Here is an 18003-nt window from a genome sequence, read left to right on the forward strand (position 1 = left end):
AATGATGAAGATCATTGAGATGTGCATAAATAATACACTCAAAGAACTACAGGAAAACCAGGAGTATACATGGAAACACATTGAAGCCCTTAAAGAGGAAACAGAAATTACTTAAAAAGCTAAAGAAAAACACAAACAACCAGGTTAAGAACCTGAAAATAGAAATAGAAACTTGAAGAAAAAGCAAAAGGAGACAACCCTGAAATTGGAAAACCTAGGAAAGACATCGGGAGTCATAGATCACCAACAGAATATAAGAAATGAAGAAAAGAATCTCAGGAGCAGAAGATAACATAGAAATCATGGAAATAACAGTCAGAAAAAAAATAAAAAATTGAAAAGATTCTAAGCCAAAACATTCAGGAAATCCAGGACACAATGAGAAGACAAAACCTAAAGATAATAGGTATAGAAAAGAGCAAAGAATAGCAATTGAAAGGCGCAGTAAATATCTTTAACAAAATTATAGAAGAAAAAAAAAGATGATCACAAATTTATAAGAAGCCTACAGAAATCCAAATAAACTAGACCAGAAAACAAATTGTTCCCAACACAAAATAGTCAAAACAACAAATGCTCAAAACAAAGAAAGAATCATAAAGCAGTAAGAGAAAAGGAACAGGTAACATTTAAAGGCAGACTGATTAGAATTACACCAGACTTTTTAACAGAGACTATGAAAGCTAGAAGATCCTGGACTGGCATCATACAGAACCTAAGGGAAAGCAAGTTCCAGACAAAGTTACTATATCCAGCAAACTAACAAACTTTATGAACAAAATGGATTTAACAGTCATCTATAGAATATTTCATCTTAAAACAAGAAACTATACCTTCTTCTAAGCACAATATGGAAACTTCTTCAAAACTGACCATATAGTTGGTCACAAAACAGGCCTCAACAGATACAAGAAGATCAAAATAATTCCATGCATCCTATCAGATCGGCATGAATTAAGGCTGGTCTTCAATAATAACAAAAACAACAAAAAGCCTACATTCAGATGGAAGTTATGCAATGCTCAGTTAAATAATGACAGCTTGGTCAAGGAAGAAATAAAAAGAAATCAAAGTCTTTTTACAATTTAACCAAAATGAAGGCACAATATACCCAAATGTATGTGATACAATGAAAGCAGTGCTAAGGGGAAACCTCATATCTCTGAGCACCTCAAAAAAAAAAAAAAAATAGAAAGAAAAAAAAAAACTAGAGAGAGCATACACTAACAACTTGATGGCACTACTAAAAGCTCTGTGAAAAAAAAAAAAAAAAAAGAAGCAGATACTCAAGAGGAGTAGATGGCAGGAAATAATCAAACTCAGAGCTAAAATCAACCAAATACAGAAAAAAAGAACTATAGAAAGAATCAACAAAACCAAGAGCAGGTTCTTGAGAAAATCAACAAGATTGATAAACCCTTAACCAGACTAACCAGAGGGCACAGAGAGAGTATCCAAATTAACAAAATCAGAAATGAAAGTGGACACATAACCACAGAAACTGAGAAAATTCAAGAAATCATCAGATTCTATTACAAAAGCCTATACTCAACAATGCTGGAAAATCTAGGGGAAATGAACAAATTTCTAGACTGACAACGGTTACTAAAGTTAAATCAGGATCACATAAAACATCTAAATAGCCCCATAACCCCTAACAAAATAGAAGCAACCATCAAATAGCTCCCAACCAAGAAAATCCCAGGACCCAATGGGTTTAGTGCAGTATTCTATCAGGCCTTCATATAAGAGTCAATACGAATACTCTCCAAACTATTCCACAAAATTGAAGTACAGGGAACTTAACCCAACTCATTCTTCAATGCCACGATTACACCCATTCCTAAACCACACAAAGATTCTACATAGAAAGAGAACTTCAGACCAATTTCCCTCATGAAAGTTGATGCAAAAATACTCAATAAAATACTCAAAAAATATATCGCATATGTTACCCCACTTCCTGATCTCACCTTTCAGACTCTCTTTTCACACACTCTTCCCTTCTTCAACCCTGTCCTCATCTTTTTGTCATTCTTGGCATAGTTGTAGTCTTCCTCCTCCTCTTTGTCATTGTTATAATTTTCCTCTTCCTCATCCTCCTCCTCTTCCTCCTTCTCCTCCTCCTCCTCCTCTTCCTCTTCCTCCTCTTCTTCTTCTTCCTCTATTTATTTTAGATTTCTACAGGTTAATAAAGGGTAAATTTGTCTAAATCACCTATACATAAATGAAATACTCAAAGATATTGAAGTATTAATTGTTCTAAATTTTTTAAGAATTAAATTGATTTTATTTGGAAGAAGTCAGAGAAGCCCGAGTTCAATGGAACATAAAGACTTTTCTAAACTCTTCATTAATATGACCTCAAAGTCTCTAGAACCTTCTAAAGAAAGCTAGTCAGTCATCCTCAAGGAATCATGAAAAGTTAACACCATTTCAAAGTACATTGTCCCTTAAGAGACATTCATGAGAAACTTTTAACTCTCTTTTAACATGAGCAAATGGGAAATGTTCAAGAATGATATTGTCTCCCTAAGCCACTGCTGCCATTGTCACTGCAGATGAAATGAAAATTGTCAATCTTGAGGGAGTTAAAGTCAGAGAGTCACAGACCTTTATTTCTGGCTTGAACTGTCTAGACAGATAAGACACAAGAAAAATTCAGCAGCTAACAGGTGTGTGAGAAAGACAGAAACGTCTTTAACCTTGTGCCAGTACTTTTCTGTTTTTACTGTAGTATAAGTCCCCATTGAGGGTGACTGTGGTGAACAGCAGGGTAATGCAGCCCGTCTGTGAATATGCTGAAGGACTGGGGTAATACATCAATGTGATAATTCAGCTCACCTTACCTGATGTGTAAATAATAGCATTGTTCTGAACTTACAGATTAAACATTAGAATGGAAATATAGGAAGCAGACAACCATGGAGAGATACAGGATGAGAACATGTTCTGGAGTGAAATCTATTTTTGTGTGATTTTTTTTTGTCAGCACCTATATGAGTTATAGAGGCCGTAACATTGCATTATTCCCGATGAAATGACTGGTTTGAAACATTTCTCTTGAAGTTGGGAAGAGATCACGGAAGGGAAGTAGTAGAGTATTACAGCAATGAAACCAAATATGTCTTGAGTTTGGTCACACTCTAATGTTGATCATAATCTGGTGTACGGTTTCCATTACTAGATTTCTTCTCGCTAATGGACACTGGGCCATATTCATGAAGAGTCAAGGCTTTACCCCTCAGCATGTTTGTCTCCATACTTAGTTCTTTATTTCAGCTTGGAAACGTTTATCTTTTTACATTTATTCAAGGTTTGTTTCAATATGTCATATGTATCTTCTCTATTTGAGTGCATCGTGAATTTTATTATGATAGGCTCATTAATACTAGAAGTACTTTGTCGAAAATTTTAAATATTTTAGTAACATAATTTGATCTAAAGCTATTTCAACACACTTTAGTATTTCATGTTGCACATTTTACATAATAATGGTGTTAGTAATTCAACTGCAATTAACACTGGAGTCTTTACTCTAAAATGATAAAAGTGCATTTTCCTGATGACATAAATACCAGCTCTTGTCAGGTGAACTGGGATGTGGGACAGCTTCCTTTCAGTCAGATCATATTTAGAGCTCTGTATTTTGTTGATATCTCAAAAGCTATATTAGTATTTGTCATCGGCCTATGAAATAAACTGTTGTGTCAAAATTTAAACTCATGTGAATGATTAATTTATTATCTACTTTTATTTTACCTTCAGAATGTTTTGTCTGCATGTATATAGAGACACTATGAGAATGCAGTCTCCAAAGAAGACAGAAGATGATACAGAAATGTCCTCTAACTTTACTTACAGGCAGTAGTGAACCAACACATATGTACTGAAAACCAAACCCAGGTCCTCTGCAACAGCAGCAAGTTTTATTTACTATGTCTGATGCCTCCTGTCTTTCATAATGAAAACTTTCCACAACCAACAGCATACAATAAATACCAACAAAGTGAAAAAAATATCAAGGGAATATTGCAATTTGCATAAAAGACTGGAGTATGGTTCAGAAACCCTGTCACGGCTTTGTGCTCATAGACTAAGAAGACTGTGTTTGCACCACACTAGCCATTTTCAGAACTTCTGGCCTCCACTCTGACAGTAAGAGCCTTTGGATTTACATTAACACTTATACCTTGTGTTTCTAGGTTCTGGCCTTGACAGTGGAAATAAAACTACTGCTTATATCAGACAGTTATCAGTATTGAAGAAGGTATAAACTGAGAGGATAAAAGTGCTTCATAAATTGTTACTACTACTGTCCATTTATACACTTAATTAATCAAAAATTATACCTGCTATTTCTATTAGCTTACAGCATATACGAGGAGAGTGTACAGAAGAAAACATCCATGATGTCTAACCTGTTATCTGTAGAAAGGGAGCACTCTAACATTGAGTATGGAAAGGACATTTATCATGGCCCATTTAAGGGTACTGTGAAAATTAGAGAAAACTCTCTACCTGAACTGCCTGCTTTGAGGGCCTTTAGGAAAAGAAAGAAATGGTCTCTCATAAGATGGCTTAAGATATCACTGAAAATTAATCTAAACTTGTCAGTGTGAGATATTTGGAAGCAATGAAATTGAGGCATGCAGATTAACACATTGTCAGGAGCCAATATAAGAAATGTGAGATGTGTGTTTGTGTGTGTGTGCGTGTGTGTGTGTGTGTGTGTGTGTGTGTGTGTGTGTGTGTGAGAGAGAGAGAGAGAGAGAGAGAGAGAGAGAGAGAGAGAGAGAGAGAGAGAGAGAGAGGATAAATAGGTTCCTGACTTACTGGCTCTTAGTCATTACTAGAAACATGTTCTTTCTGGTGGATATATAAATGAACATAAGGGACTGAAAGATAATAGAAGATGGCCCAGCAATACTGAGACACATGAAAGGTAGGTTTTGATGTCTCAGTCTCTGAGTGGCATAGAATTATGTTCACTGTTAGGAACTACTATACTAGTCTATGTCTTTGGTTCCCTGTAGATCCACATTATTATCAGGTAAGAAAGGCTGTAGAATTTGAATGGTACATTTGATATACGTACAGTGAAAATAAATCATTTGAAAAATAGATTTACCATTATACATTTAACTGTAAACAAAATAAAATAAAGGGAATATTTACCAGTGATATTTTCTTTCAGTGGATATAACCACACTCTGATTTTGATTTCAGAATCCTATGGCTTTGAAGATAAAAAGAAATTTCCAGATTGAACAAGGTGACCTCATAAATCTGAACACAGGAGTGGTGATATACTGTGGTGGGTGCTGATCTCTGATTCCTTCCAACCACATTGATTTTTATTTCACTACATTGAATGCATGTGGATAAACAAATCCTCAATTTCCAATCATGTTTTACACATAGTTCTTGTTCTTTATCAATTAAGGAGTATCAAATGCCATAGCAGCTTTTAAGATGTCAATAATTGTGAGTAAATATTTTGAGCTACATAGGTGTTGCAGGTCTCTTCCACTGGAGTCATCCCTCTGAAAATGTACAGGTTCTCTCAGGAAGAACAACTTGAGGTAGGTAAGACTTGAAAAAGCTTTAAGGTGTAGGCATAATGCCTTTATGCACTTAGAAAATGTCATCTGATATATGAATGCTGATTTCTCTGTTCTCAGAACTTGTTTTAGTTTGGACATAGCATTGAAATGCTTATGTGACAAATATTCTGTCTCATTTCTTTTTTTTTTTTTTTTTGGATATTTTTGAATTTACATTTCAGATCTTATCCCTTTTCTCCAGTTCCATCCCCTCTCCCCATCCCATTGCCTCCATGAAGGTGTTCCTTCTCCCAAACATCCTCTCCACCTCAGCACCTTGGAGTTTCCCTACACTGTGAAAATGAGCCTTTGCTGGACCAAAGGCCTCTCCTCCCACTGACACCAGAAAATGCTATCCTCTGCTGCATATACACCTGGAGCCATGGGTTTCTCCATAAAAACTCATTGGTTGGTGTTTTAATCTCTGGGAACTGTGGTGGGTTTGGTTAGTTGATCCTTTTGTTCTTCCCATGGGGCTGCAGAACCTTTCAGCTCCTACAGTCCTTTCTCTAGCTCCTTCATTATGGTCCCGCAGTTCAGTCTGGTGGTTAGCTGCAAACATCCTCCTCTGTATCAGTATGGCTCTGGCAGGGACTCTGAGGAGGCATTTATATCAAGTTTCTGCCAGTAAGCACTACTTGGCATCAGCAAAAGTGCTTGGGTTTAGTGGCTGCATATGGAGTGGATACTCAGTTAGGCAGTCTCTGGATGATCTTTGCTTCAATCCCTGCTCCTCTATTGGTCCCTTTATTTCCTCCCATGAGTGTTTTGTTCTCCCTTCTAAGAAGAACTGAAGCATCTACCTTCTGGCCTTCCTTCTCTTTGAGCTTCATAAGTTGTGTGAGTTGTTTCTTGGGTATTCCGAGCTTTTTGGCCTAGTATCTGCTTATCAGTGAGTACATACCATGTGTGGTCTTTTGTGACTGGGTTACCTCACTGAGGATAATAGCTTCAAGTTTCATCCACTTGCCTAGGAATTTCATGAAGTCATTGTTTTTAATAGCTGAGTAGTACACCATTGTGTAAATGTACCACAATTTCTGTATCCATTCTTCTGTTGAATGACATCTGGGTTCTTTCCAGATTCTGGCTATTGTAAATATGGCTGCTCTGAACATATTGGAGCATTTTTTTCTTTGCCTTGTCAAATACATGCTGATTATGCCGAGTAGAAGAGACAATAGAACTGGGTCTCTACCAGCCAAAGAAATGACAAGGGGGTGGATGGGGGGAGAGGTGAGAGGAGAGAAGATTCTGTTTGAGTCACAAAGAATAAGTAGTTCATAAGTGTTCAGTTGAAGCATGGAAAGACCCAAATGCAAGTATCCTGTGTATTTTGGGTAGGAGGTAACCAGATTAGTTTAGTGTGTTAAAATAGATCAAGTGACTATCCAGGTATTGTGTTAAAGCTTAGTGTCTCTATGGCTATTGGAGAACTAGCTAGGATAAAGAAATCCTGCCACAGTATTAATTTCTAACCTCCATTTGTATGAAATTAACATTTATACCAGGGATGTTGGTTTTCACTTGTCCTCTTGAGAAATGTGTATCCTGAATGATCTCACATTTCATATATCTATATTCATCATATAGAGAAAGTTAAAATATTATCTAGTAGCCTGTTGTGTTTTTAGTCCTAATGCTTAGAAGGAAGAGGCAGGAGAATCTCTGTGAGATCGAGTTCAACTTGGACTACATAGCACATTCCAGGAAACATGGAGAGACCATGCATAAAACAAACAAACAAAATCTTAACAAGAACAATAACTAAAACAAAGCTTTCAATAATATCGGTTTTTCACATGCTTTCTCTTTGAAAGTGTATATCCTAAACGAACTATTTCCTATGTGTATGTTGATCAGATGGAGTATTATACATATAAAGAACAGCTTTATGATACTGTTATAACAATGTTTAAGTATACTCACACATCACTATGAATAAGTGTTCACAAGTATCAAAGGAATTTGTTTGGATCATGGTATCAAACTATGATTTAATAATTTTCAGGTACATTTACCAGACCAGCTCCATTCAACCAGAACCATAGCTAAATTACCCTCTCTCTTCTTCTTCTTCCTTTTTTCTTCCACTTTTTTCTTCATGTATCTTTCCTTGTTTCCCTCCCTTCCTCTCTCCTCAAATTCCTTTCTTTTGTCATTTCTTCCTTTTCTTTCTTTGTTCATAACATGAACTAATAAAACAAAAGTAATAACTCTCTCAAGGCATTTTCACAGGCAAGGCATAGTGTGGAACACAGTATATAGAATGGAAAAATACTATAAGGTTCTCAAGAGTTCCCTTCAACTTTAACAAAAACAGATCTCTGTTACATTTCTGAAAGGAATAAGCTGCACATGGAGTGGACCCATTTTCAAGGTTAGACCACATTTTACTTGTGTGTGGGCTTACAGTGGTTCAGTGGTAGCATTTTCAAGGTTAGACCACGTTTTACTTGTGTGTGGGTTTTACAAATGGAGTTGTAAACCAACAACTATTGTAGATGTTGAATTTTTTTCTTAGTCAGTCTGATTATTGGAATGTACGAATCTGGGAAATTTCATCATACCAGAAGCCCCTTCTCACTGAGACTCCTGACATGCATGTGTGTGTTTGTGTGTGTGTGTTTATGTGCGTGGGTGTGTGTGCCTGTGCGTACACACAGGCACGCATGCACGTGAACATGTTTATGTGGTATAATTTTTCATAACAGTCAGATCTTAATTATGTTTTTACTTGAACCAATGTTCTAATATATTATACAATTTTCATAATTTTTAGTGATCAAAAATAAATACAAGTTCATGGCAGCAAAAAGACCACTTTGCTCAACAAGTCTTCACATCCAGAGTCTGTATTTAGCAGGCTTCATGACTGTCTAGAGCAAAACATTTTTCCTACGGAGTATCCTAGAATATATTTACATCTAGGTTTTAAAGGCAAAGATCCTGGAAAAAGCTACATCTTGACTGGAATTTAGCATAAGGAATCAAACCAACCAAGCAGTAGTACAGAATCCAAAGCATAGAGTTAGCATCTTGACCCCCACTGTCCAGAACAGAGGTAGGTTCTTTTCTGTGCATCAGTTCATGAAGGATTTAGAAAAGAGAGGATCAAATTCATATAAAACCCAAGAGCACACAACCAGAGAGAAGACAGAGAAAGCTTTGTCCATTCACAATACTAGGGATATAGTCTAAGTGGTGTTAGGCATTTCTCATTAGTCATTACTTGATTTCAGGTGTAGTATACATTAAGTATTGTTTTATTAAAGAAAACTGACCGTGCTCCAAAGAGTATACAGATAAGACAATTTGAAAAACATTCTTTTGTTCAGGTGAAGTCAAAGTGGAGTGTGGTGGATGTGGGAAGTAAAAGTGAATGTGATCAGGGTGAATTTGTAAAACTCCCAAATAAGAAATAAACGTATTTTGTTGGAAAAAGAAGTGCTTTATTTAAGTTTTGTGGTTGTTCCTGGAGTTGGTGTGTATGTGTGTGTGTGTGTGTGTGTGTGTGTGTGTGTGTGTGTGTGTTTGGTGTGTGTTTTCTGAAAAGTATTATATTCTGTGTGTTTATGTTGGCTCCTTTCTCATAGGCCAGTATCATATTATCCTGAGTGCTGCACATTCTAGGAAACTTGACATATTTCCTATTTTCAATATGTGCATTCTGAGGTGCTAAGTCATCCTACAGTACCAAGCATGAAAGTAATAACTCATTTCAAAATTTTTGGGATGAGAATTTTTTTGTTTGTTTGTTTGTTTTTGATGTGCTCTAGGTTGGCCTTGTACTTGTGAGTATAGAGAATCTTATATCGTTTTAGTAATTCCATGGATTAAAGATGTCCTCATTCACCACAGGCTACAACCAGTAGCCATTATTTATTTGACCAGAGAAACATAGTGGCTATGCTGTAAAGAAAACTCCTGAATCACAGAATGGTCTTCTGGAATCTGGCAATCAGAATTATTTTCCTATCACAAACTGCAACTGGAATTCTGGGGAATGTTTTCCTTCTACTATCTAGTCCTTTACTACAGAGAATGTACATTAAAGCCCACAGATTTGATTTTGATGAACCTAATGGCAGCCAACTTGGTGATTATTCTCTCTATAGGTGTGCCCCAGACAATGGCAATTTGGGGATTGAAGGAGTTCTTGAGTCAATTAGAATGTAAGCTCCTCTTGTTCCTTCAAGGATTTGCTCGAGGTACGCCCATATGTACCATCTGCCTCTTGAGTGTTTTCCAAACCCTAACCATCAGTCCCAAGAAATCGTTTTGGATGTATTATAAAGTCAAAGCTTCCAAGTACATTGGCTGTTTCACTTCCCTCCTCTGGGTCTTGCATGTGCTGATTAACTTAATTTGTTTTCTGTACACATTTATCAAAAGGAATAGCACAAATGTGACAAGAACACGAGATTTTGGGTATTGTTCCCTTGTAGGAAGTGATGATTTCAGTGACTCACTCTATACAGCTTTGGTGGTGTGCCCTGAAGTCTTCTTTTCTGTGATTACTGCCTTGGCAAGTGTCTCTGTGATTGTCATTCTGTACAGACACAAGAAGAGGGTTCAACACATTCGTAGCACTCACAGTTCCAGCTGAAATTCCCCAGAGTCCAGAGATACTCAGAACATCCTCACAGTGGTGTCTACTTTTCTAGCCTTTTGTACACTTACCTCCATCTTAAGAGGCTGTGTATCTCTTTTTCATGGACACAGTTGGTGGCTGATGAACATCAATCACCTCACTTCTCTGTGTTTTCCCACTTTTGCACCATTTGTTCTTATGAGTCATTACTCCATTGTATCTAGACTCAGTTTGGTCTGGTTAAGAAAAAGGAATCTGTCATAGCTCTTACCGCTCAATTGTTTATTCACTCTTAACCCTAAGGAGTCAATAAAGGACATGAGTGGAGTTGTGCCTTGCATTTCTGAGATTCATCAAGTATGACCACAGGGTGTTCGTTTGTACCACCTGCCTCTTAAAGGTCTTCCAGACAATGACTATCAGTACCACAAAATCCTTTGGAAGCATCATAAAGACAAATCTGCCAAGAACATTAATTGCTTGATTTTCTTCCTCTCAGTCCTGAACATGTTGATTAATTTCATTTCCTTTGTGTGCACAATTATCAAAATGAATAGCAAAATATATGACAAGAACATGAACTTTTGGGTAATGTTCCATTATAGAGACTGATGACTCGAGTTGACTCATTCTATACTGGATTTAGCTCATTGTATTCTTCACCTTACAGATACTACAGGTTTTTATTGTGCAAGGAAGCTAGTAAACCAACTATCCATAAATCTGCCCTTCTTGTTGCTTTCATCCTATCCAAGATTCTTGACTGCCAAACTGCTGAACAGACAGACATCTTGTGGGTACTGCATTCTAACTGCAAGGCAAACCAAAACCATGGCTGGTAATAATCTTGTAATTCAGGTGGTACTCACCCCAGTATAGGTGTTATAGTCTACACCAGCACCAGAAAACTGCTTAAGTGATAATTTCCAAGGCCTTTGTTTGCATTTTGGCCAGAAGCAATGGTAGCTGGTTGTTTGTAACCTTGTAGCAACAGTCCTCCACAAAGGCTGGGAGGATGGCTTCATTCCTAGCCACTGAGGGCAAAACTTTTATTCATATTATTCATTTTGGACCAAAACTGATGGAAAATGAATGATTTGTTTAAGTTGTCTTGGCATTGGTTATCAGTATTTTTTCTTTGCCCTGTTATTAAACATGTTCTTTTCTCATACAACATGATATGAATACAACTTCTTTTTCCTCTACCTCTTACAGTTTCTCTCTACCTCTTCTGTCATTTTTATCCACTCCCTTTCTGTCTCTCATTAGAAAAGAACAACAGGTCTCTGTGAAAATACACAAAGCATAACAACACAATATATGACAATGTAAAACAGAAGCTAGCATATGGAAGTTAGAGAAGACAAGCTAGCAGAGAAATAAAAGGTCCTCAAAAGAAGGCACAAGAATACAACAGCCATATTTTCACATTCAGGTGTGCTATAAATGTATGAAACTAAAATGATAGTGTATATTCAGAGAACCTCCACCAGATTATGTAAGTCCTGTGATTGCTGATTCAGCCTTAGTGAGTTCATATGAGCTTTTTATAGATGGTCATTGTCTCTTGATATCCTCTGTCACCTCCATCTCCCCACTTCTTCCTGCATTCTCCTCTGATGGATCCCTGACCTCTGAACAGAGAGATTTGAAGGGACATCTTAAGTCCCTGGGTTATGCAGACTGGATTTTGTTCTACCAAGCAATATCAGGTATGGATTCCAAATCATGGTGTTAGACTTCAAATCAGACAATGACTGCTTACCCCTGCAATGTCTGTGCCTTCATTGCCCTACTGTCACCCCCCCCCCCAACATGAAGCTCCAGTCCCTATAGTCCCCTGTCAGGTAGCACAGGTCACACCCCAAGTCTCTCTTCCACAGGAGACGATGTGACATAGACTCAAGCCAGATCAGTCACCCCACAAGTCACTCCTCTGCAGGTAAGGACATGATGTAGGCTCAGGACAGAACAGTCAGGCCCCTGGACCTTCCTCCTAAGGTGAGGACATGATTACACTTAAGGTAGGCTCAAAACAAGCAGAACCACAATCCCAAATATGTAGATGAGGTATCCCAAGCCTTCAGACCAAGCCAATAGGAAGTACCTGTTGTCAGACTCTGAACCATCCCCAAACTATGTATATGCGACCTGTCCAAAATTAAAGGTGTGCAGGAATTATTCCATTGTCTGAAAGCTTTTGTCATAAGATCTGTAACACTGCTGCTGGAAAAAGATCTGCTCTCTTGAATTTGCTGCCAGTCACCAGAAACTTTCCTGAACCCCTTGGCACCTAGCCAGTCCCCTGCTGGCTTGGCCAGCCTGGCATCTCACAGCAGTGGCAGAAACAAAGTTCGGGCAGCCCCACAGATAGATCACAGGTTTTGTGCATAGGTTGATGTTTACTTTTCTCATTTGGTACACTGCAGAATAACATTTGGTATCGTATACACCAGTTTGATCTCACATTGTTCAGTAACCTCTGTGTGTGTGTGATGGCTACATCAGTGGGATCCTTTTTTCCCTTTGTGGAGAGTATTCTATTTTCTCACAATAACCTTGTATGTTTGTGGATTTCCATGGGACTTTTTGGCTAACAACTCAATGGGATGAAACTCAGTCTGAGTACTGGATATTTTGTTTGGGGAATAAGATGGCCAGTAGAGGTTCCTTTTTCATTATTTGGAGACTTCAGCAGGATTGCATTCTGATAAAACAGCACGTTTCTACTGAACTAGATTGCCATATTGCCATCAAAATCCCTTAAATTCTCTCCTCTCATTCCCTCCCTCAAACCATCTCCCCTCCTACTTTTCACCTGAACCTCCTAACCATTTTCTTTCTCTCCACCTGGCTCCAGTCCATCTTTTAAATCTATTTTCTTCTCCCAGGGACATGTGTCTTCTTTAGTATTTTCCTTTATTCTCAGCCTTTGTTTCTGTAGATTATAGCTTAGACATTATTTATTTAAAATTCATATCCAGGTATATGTTACTATATAACAGGTTTATTTTCTGATTCATCATTTGCCTTTAAAAAGCCACAATCTCATTATTTCTATTTTATTGCTTTGAGCCCAGAGATTGCTTTTGGCTGTCAACATTTTTTGGGTATGGTTTCTGTTTTTTTTTTTTTTTTTTCCATTTTCTTCTAAAATTTCAGATGTGCAGTCCAGAAGGGCATTGCTCTCTGCCTCTAGTGAGATGAGCTTATTCAAGGCAGATGAGATTATATTAAAGACAAGTTCATTGGGAAACTGCTCTGTGGTGAGTTTACTAGCCCCAGAAATTGAGGCCAGGGGAGTTACCACCTGAAGAGGGGGAGATAGAAAAAGAAAAAGGGCACACAGTAGCAGAGAGAGGAGAGAAGGAGAAGGGAGCTAGAGACTACAATGTCTGGAATATACAGGTAAGATTTCTAGGGGAAGGGCAGCCCATCCTCTGGACTGGCATGTCAAGGTTGGGCTCAGGGTATGCCAGGTAGGGACTGAGGGACTCTGAGAGAACATTGCTTTGATGTAAAATATGGGCTTTTGTGCCCCCGACACCAGTCCTAGCCTTCTGTTGATTGATTATAAATGAGAAAAAGGCTGTAATTATTATGACTGCTTCCTGCTGACAATGGGACTCAGTTTTGTTTTAACTGACAATCAAATTGTATTTCTTAATCTTTTTTGAGACAAGAATGAAAAACTGCATCTGAATTCAAAATTATCTTTTGGAGACCTTTTTTGCTGGTCTGCTCTGCTCATAATTAAGGTGGTTGTGAACCCACAACTGGGTAAAGCCACACTTTTAGATATGCAAGCAGTCCCTTTTTTTTTTTTTTTTTTTTTTTATTCTTTTCCCAGGATACTGGGAGATTTAAAATGAGCAGGCTGAATGTTTACCATCACCTTTGAAATGAGTGACTTCCATAAAAACATGCTTTTTACATGAAAAAGGCCTATTTAATCCTAAAGTAAAACCAAATTCCCCTCATGGAAAGTTGAGATGGGCATGAAAATTCCACTCCTATCTGTTGAGCTGTAACTGTCAGCTTCTGGGAGGATGGGTCAATTTTCTTTAAGAATTGCCCTTGGCCATCCTCTGGTAAAATTCCACATGTATTCTTGGATAACACACATTGATGCTAAAGCAAGGGATGACACAAAGTTGGGTGGAAAGAGAAAGATGGATCTGGGAAGAGTTAAGTACAGGGGGGCGGGGAGAAAATATGATCAAAGTACATGCTGTGAAATTCTCAAAGGAATGATAAAAGTGTGTTTTTTTTTTAAATAATAAACTGTGCTTTTTAAATGTCTAGATAAAGAAGCAGAAGAGAATAACCCTTAACTTGATTGCTAGTAGGACTAAGAATCAAGTTAGATCAGTCTTCCTCAGGATCTCAGTATTACCATTCTCTTTGTAAGGCAAGATAGGCTATTGGCCCAGCACTTAAGCTCATAGACTGTTCTTGCAGGACATAAGTTCACTGCCAAATAACTATGGCAGACACCACATAACTGCGTGAAACTCCAACTCCCATGTATCAGAGGTCCACTTGTGGCCATTGTCGTTACCTATGCTCATGGACTCACACACACACACACACACACACACACACACACTTATGAGGCATTAATATTTGAAATGAAAATACAGTAGATTTGGATAATGCCTAAGTTACTCTTTAACACAAAACTTCACCAATTTTCATTATCTTGGTGTCTTTTCTCAGGCCTCTGATAAGGGTGTCTTATGCAAAGTTAATTAAAACTTCCCCAACAAACTTTCAGGGTAACATTATTGCCTAGGCCTACTCTAATTATGCATTAATCTAACAAAAGGCAAAACTCCTGCTAGAGATTCTAAAGCACTACTTAAAAATATTTAACACTTTATTTGGGTGCTTAAGAACCCAGTGTGGGGGAAATGTCATTATAAGAGGTCATTTTAGCATAATTGTCATTGAATGGACTGTCTGAAACTGTAGTGCAAACAAAACGCCACATCTATCTTCCAAACACATCTGAATGAGGTAAAAAATATACTATTTCATTGAAATGTTAGTGATCTATAATTTATTATACAATGGGACACAATAAAGATCCTCCTCACTTTCCTTCAGAAGAATTGAGGACAGATACACCCATGGTTTATGTTTCTGCATTATGATGTGCACACTTGTTTTCTGCTTCTGGTTACAAACTGCTTCTGACGCACAAGATGCGACTTTTCCTTTTCTCAGCAGAAAGGAAGGCCTGGGATTCATTATCAAAATCAGTAATTCACAGTCTAGAAAGACGTAAAAAGAAAACATAAACAGCATTAATGAATTCATGCTTATGATTTAAAGTCTTTACTTTTTATGAGTGTGTGGCTATGGGAGTTTATTTTTACCACAGGTGTGCAGGTGGTCTGTGGGAGTCAGTAACCAGATCTCCTGAAACCAGTGTTACAGCAGTTAAAGCTGCCATGCTGGGTGCTGGGAACTGCCCAGAATCCTCTGTGAGAGAAGCAAATACTCTTAACTGAGGAAGCATCCTTCTAGACCCTTACCCTTCCTTCTGTGCTTTCTAAATTCTCATTTTCCTTTCAGAATTTTTTCTAAGGCCAAGTTCAGGAGATGCTGATGTTTCCTCTAACACAATGACATATCTATATAAATATGTGCTATAAAATAACATGCTGACACCTGTTTAACTTCCAGACTCTTTCATAAAACACAGACTGGAGAGATCCCCAGTGATTAGGAGCATGGGTTATACTTGTAGAGGACCCAGGTTTAGTTCCCTATTCTTCAGTTTACTCAATCTTTAACTTCTGTTCTAGATGGGCATCTCTTACTATCTTCTGGCATATAAGCCAGAAAATTCATGCAGGCAATTTCCAAATACACATACAAATTTTAAATTAAGGCACAATTATAATTTGTTGGTAATTGTGTATATGTTTGTGTGTGTGCATGTGTGTGTGTTTTTCTGTGTGTGCATGTGTGTGCCTATGAGAGATCAATATCAGGAGTTGTCAACTGTTTTCTACCATATATTTTGGAGACACTGTCTCATAATGAACCTGCCATTCATAGACTGGCTGGCCTTAAGGCAGCCTCCTGGCCCCACCCTTCTCCCTGACCCTAAGGTTACAGACATATGACACCACAATCAACATTTTTATATAGATGCTGAAGATCTGAACCCATGTCCTACTTTTGCTGCAAAAATATTGACTGAGCTACTTTGCAGATTCTGCTTTTACCTCTGTGCTATAAATTTTACACTCAACCTATGGTTAATTTCAGTTTCATGTCAATATTCATAATGGTGGTACGATACCACTGATTCCAACTAAGCCTTAGTGTTTTCCATAGAAGACTTGGAAAAGGCTTGGTAATGTTATTTGTTATTTTGTTCAAACCCCAAACAATAATTCTTTCCAAAATCTTAGTCTAATCTTACCAGTTTTGCTAATTGTTCTCATGCATGTGCATACTCAAATACACACACACACACACACACACACACACACAGAGAGAGAGAGAGAGAGAGAGAGAGAGAGAGAGAGAGAGAGAGAGAGTTCCTGTTTCTATTTTTGCTCTGTATTAACTGCTTTCCTATTATTGACTAGGACACTATCACCAAGGCAACTTATAGTAGGAATGGTATATTTCTATAAAAAAGCCATCTATGGATCCAGCTGATAAGAATTTATCACCATGGACACAGGTAAGAGTGGCAGCAGGAGCAGAAAGCTGAGCCTCAGCTTGAAGCAAATCATGAAGCAGACAAGATTACTGAGAATTGTATAGCAAGATCACACCTTCAAAACATACCAAATAGCAATATCAAGTGTAGTTCAGTTACTCAAACATCTGAGTATGTGAGAGACATGTTCATTCAAACCATTATGTGTTGTTTTATGTTTTAAGGAGCATTGTCCTATAGGAATGAACAATGCTCCTAAGTCATATATTACTTATAGTCTATGTCTGTCTGTCTGAGATTTTCCAGTGTGGTGTAAGAGGACAAGAAGAAACAAAAGATCATACCTCATTTTGTAAGATCAAAAAACATTATCTGACACCTATATATTATAATTTCTCATGTCAAATAATGATTCTTACTTTGCAGATCAAATTTGAGGAATCAATACCTTGCCCCAGGGTACAGAGTAATCATGGCTGAATTGGAAACAAACAGAACTAGCAGACTCAGACAACTCACCTCTTTCTACTTTGTTGTTTATCCCCTCCAGCTTGGTACCCTCTCAGCCTCCAACCAACACCAAGTAAGAAATTAATCTTGTGCAGGTGTTTAGCCTTTTCAGGGATCAGGGAAATTTGCAAGAGTAAATCTTAAGGAGCTTGTGTCTTCTTCCAGAAGAGACAACTAGAGGTATATATATTATAATCCAATATCGGATAGAGATTTTTACCAGAGACTCATGGGCCACGTACAAAAGATTGTAGATATAAAAGGATCTAGAACAAAAGTATGTTTACCCATAGCAATAACATTTTTGTAAACCAACAACACAGTTTATTAGTGTGAACTGTGTGTGTGTGTGTGTGTGTGTGTGTGTGTGTGTGTGTGTGTGTGTGAGCCACTTTGTAATGTCAAAATATTGGACACACTTATAGGGCCTTCCTTTTCTAGGAATGAGTAGCTGAGCACCTACCTAAAATGACACTGATCTTGAGGGCCAGGGAGGATGGCTCTCCCAGTGAAGTGAACAAGCATGAGGACCTGAGGCTAATTCTCAACAGCCACATAAAACCTGGAAATAGTGGATATGACTGCACTCCAAGGACCAATGAAGCAGA

General features: G+C 37.8%; 1 protein-coding gene and 1 pseudogene across 2 annotated transcripts in view; both read left to right on the forward strand.

The window, feature by feature from the left end:
• LOC308413683 (NACHT, LRR and PYD domains-containing protein 4A-like) overlaps positions 1-18003 on the forward strand; it is a gene marked incomplete at both ends in the record, with an annotated part of 667338 nt that overhangs the window by 470806 nt on the left and 178529 nt on the right. The window lies entirely within an intron of this gene.
• LOC308413345 (vomeronasal type-1 receptor 4-like) lies at positions 9546-10464 on the forward strand (annotated as a pseudogene). Its single transcript has one exon. The product of its transcript is annotated as a vomeronasal type-1 receptor 4-like (transcript).

The sequence above is a fragment of the Micromys minutus genome, assembly GCF_963924665.1.
Source record: "Micromys minutus genome assembly, chromosome: 32".
NCBI lineage: Eukaryota > Metazoa > Chordata > Mammalia > Rodentia > Muridae > Micromys > Micromys minutus.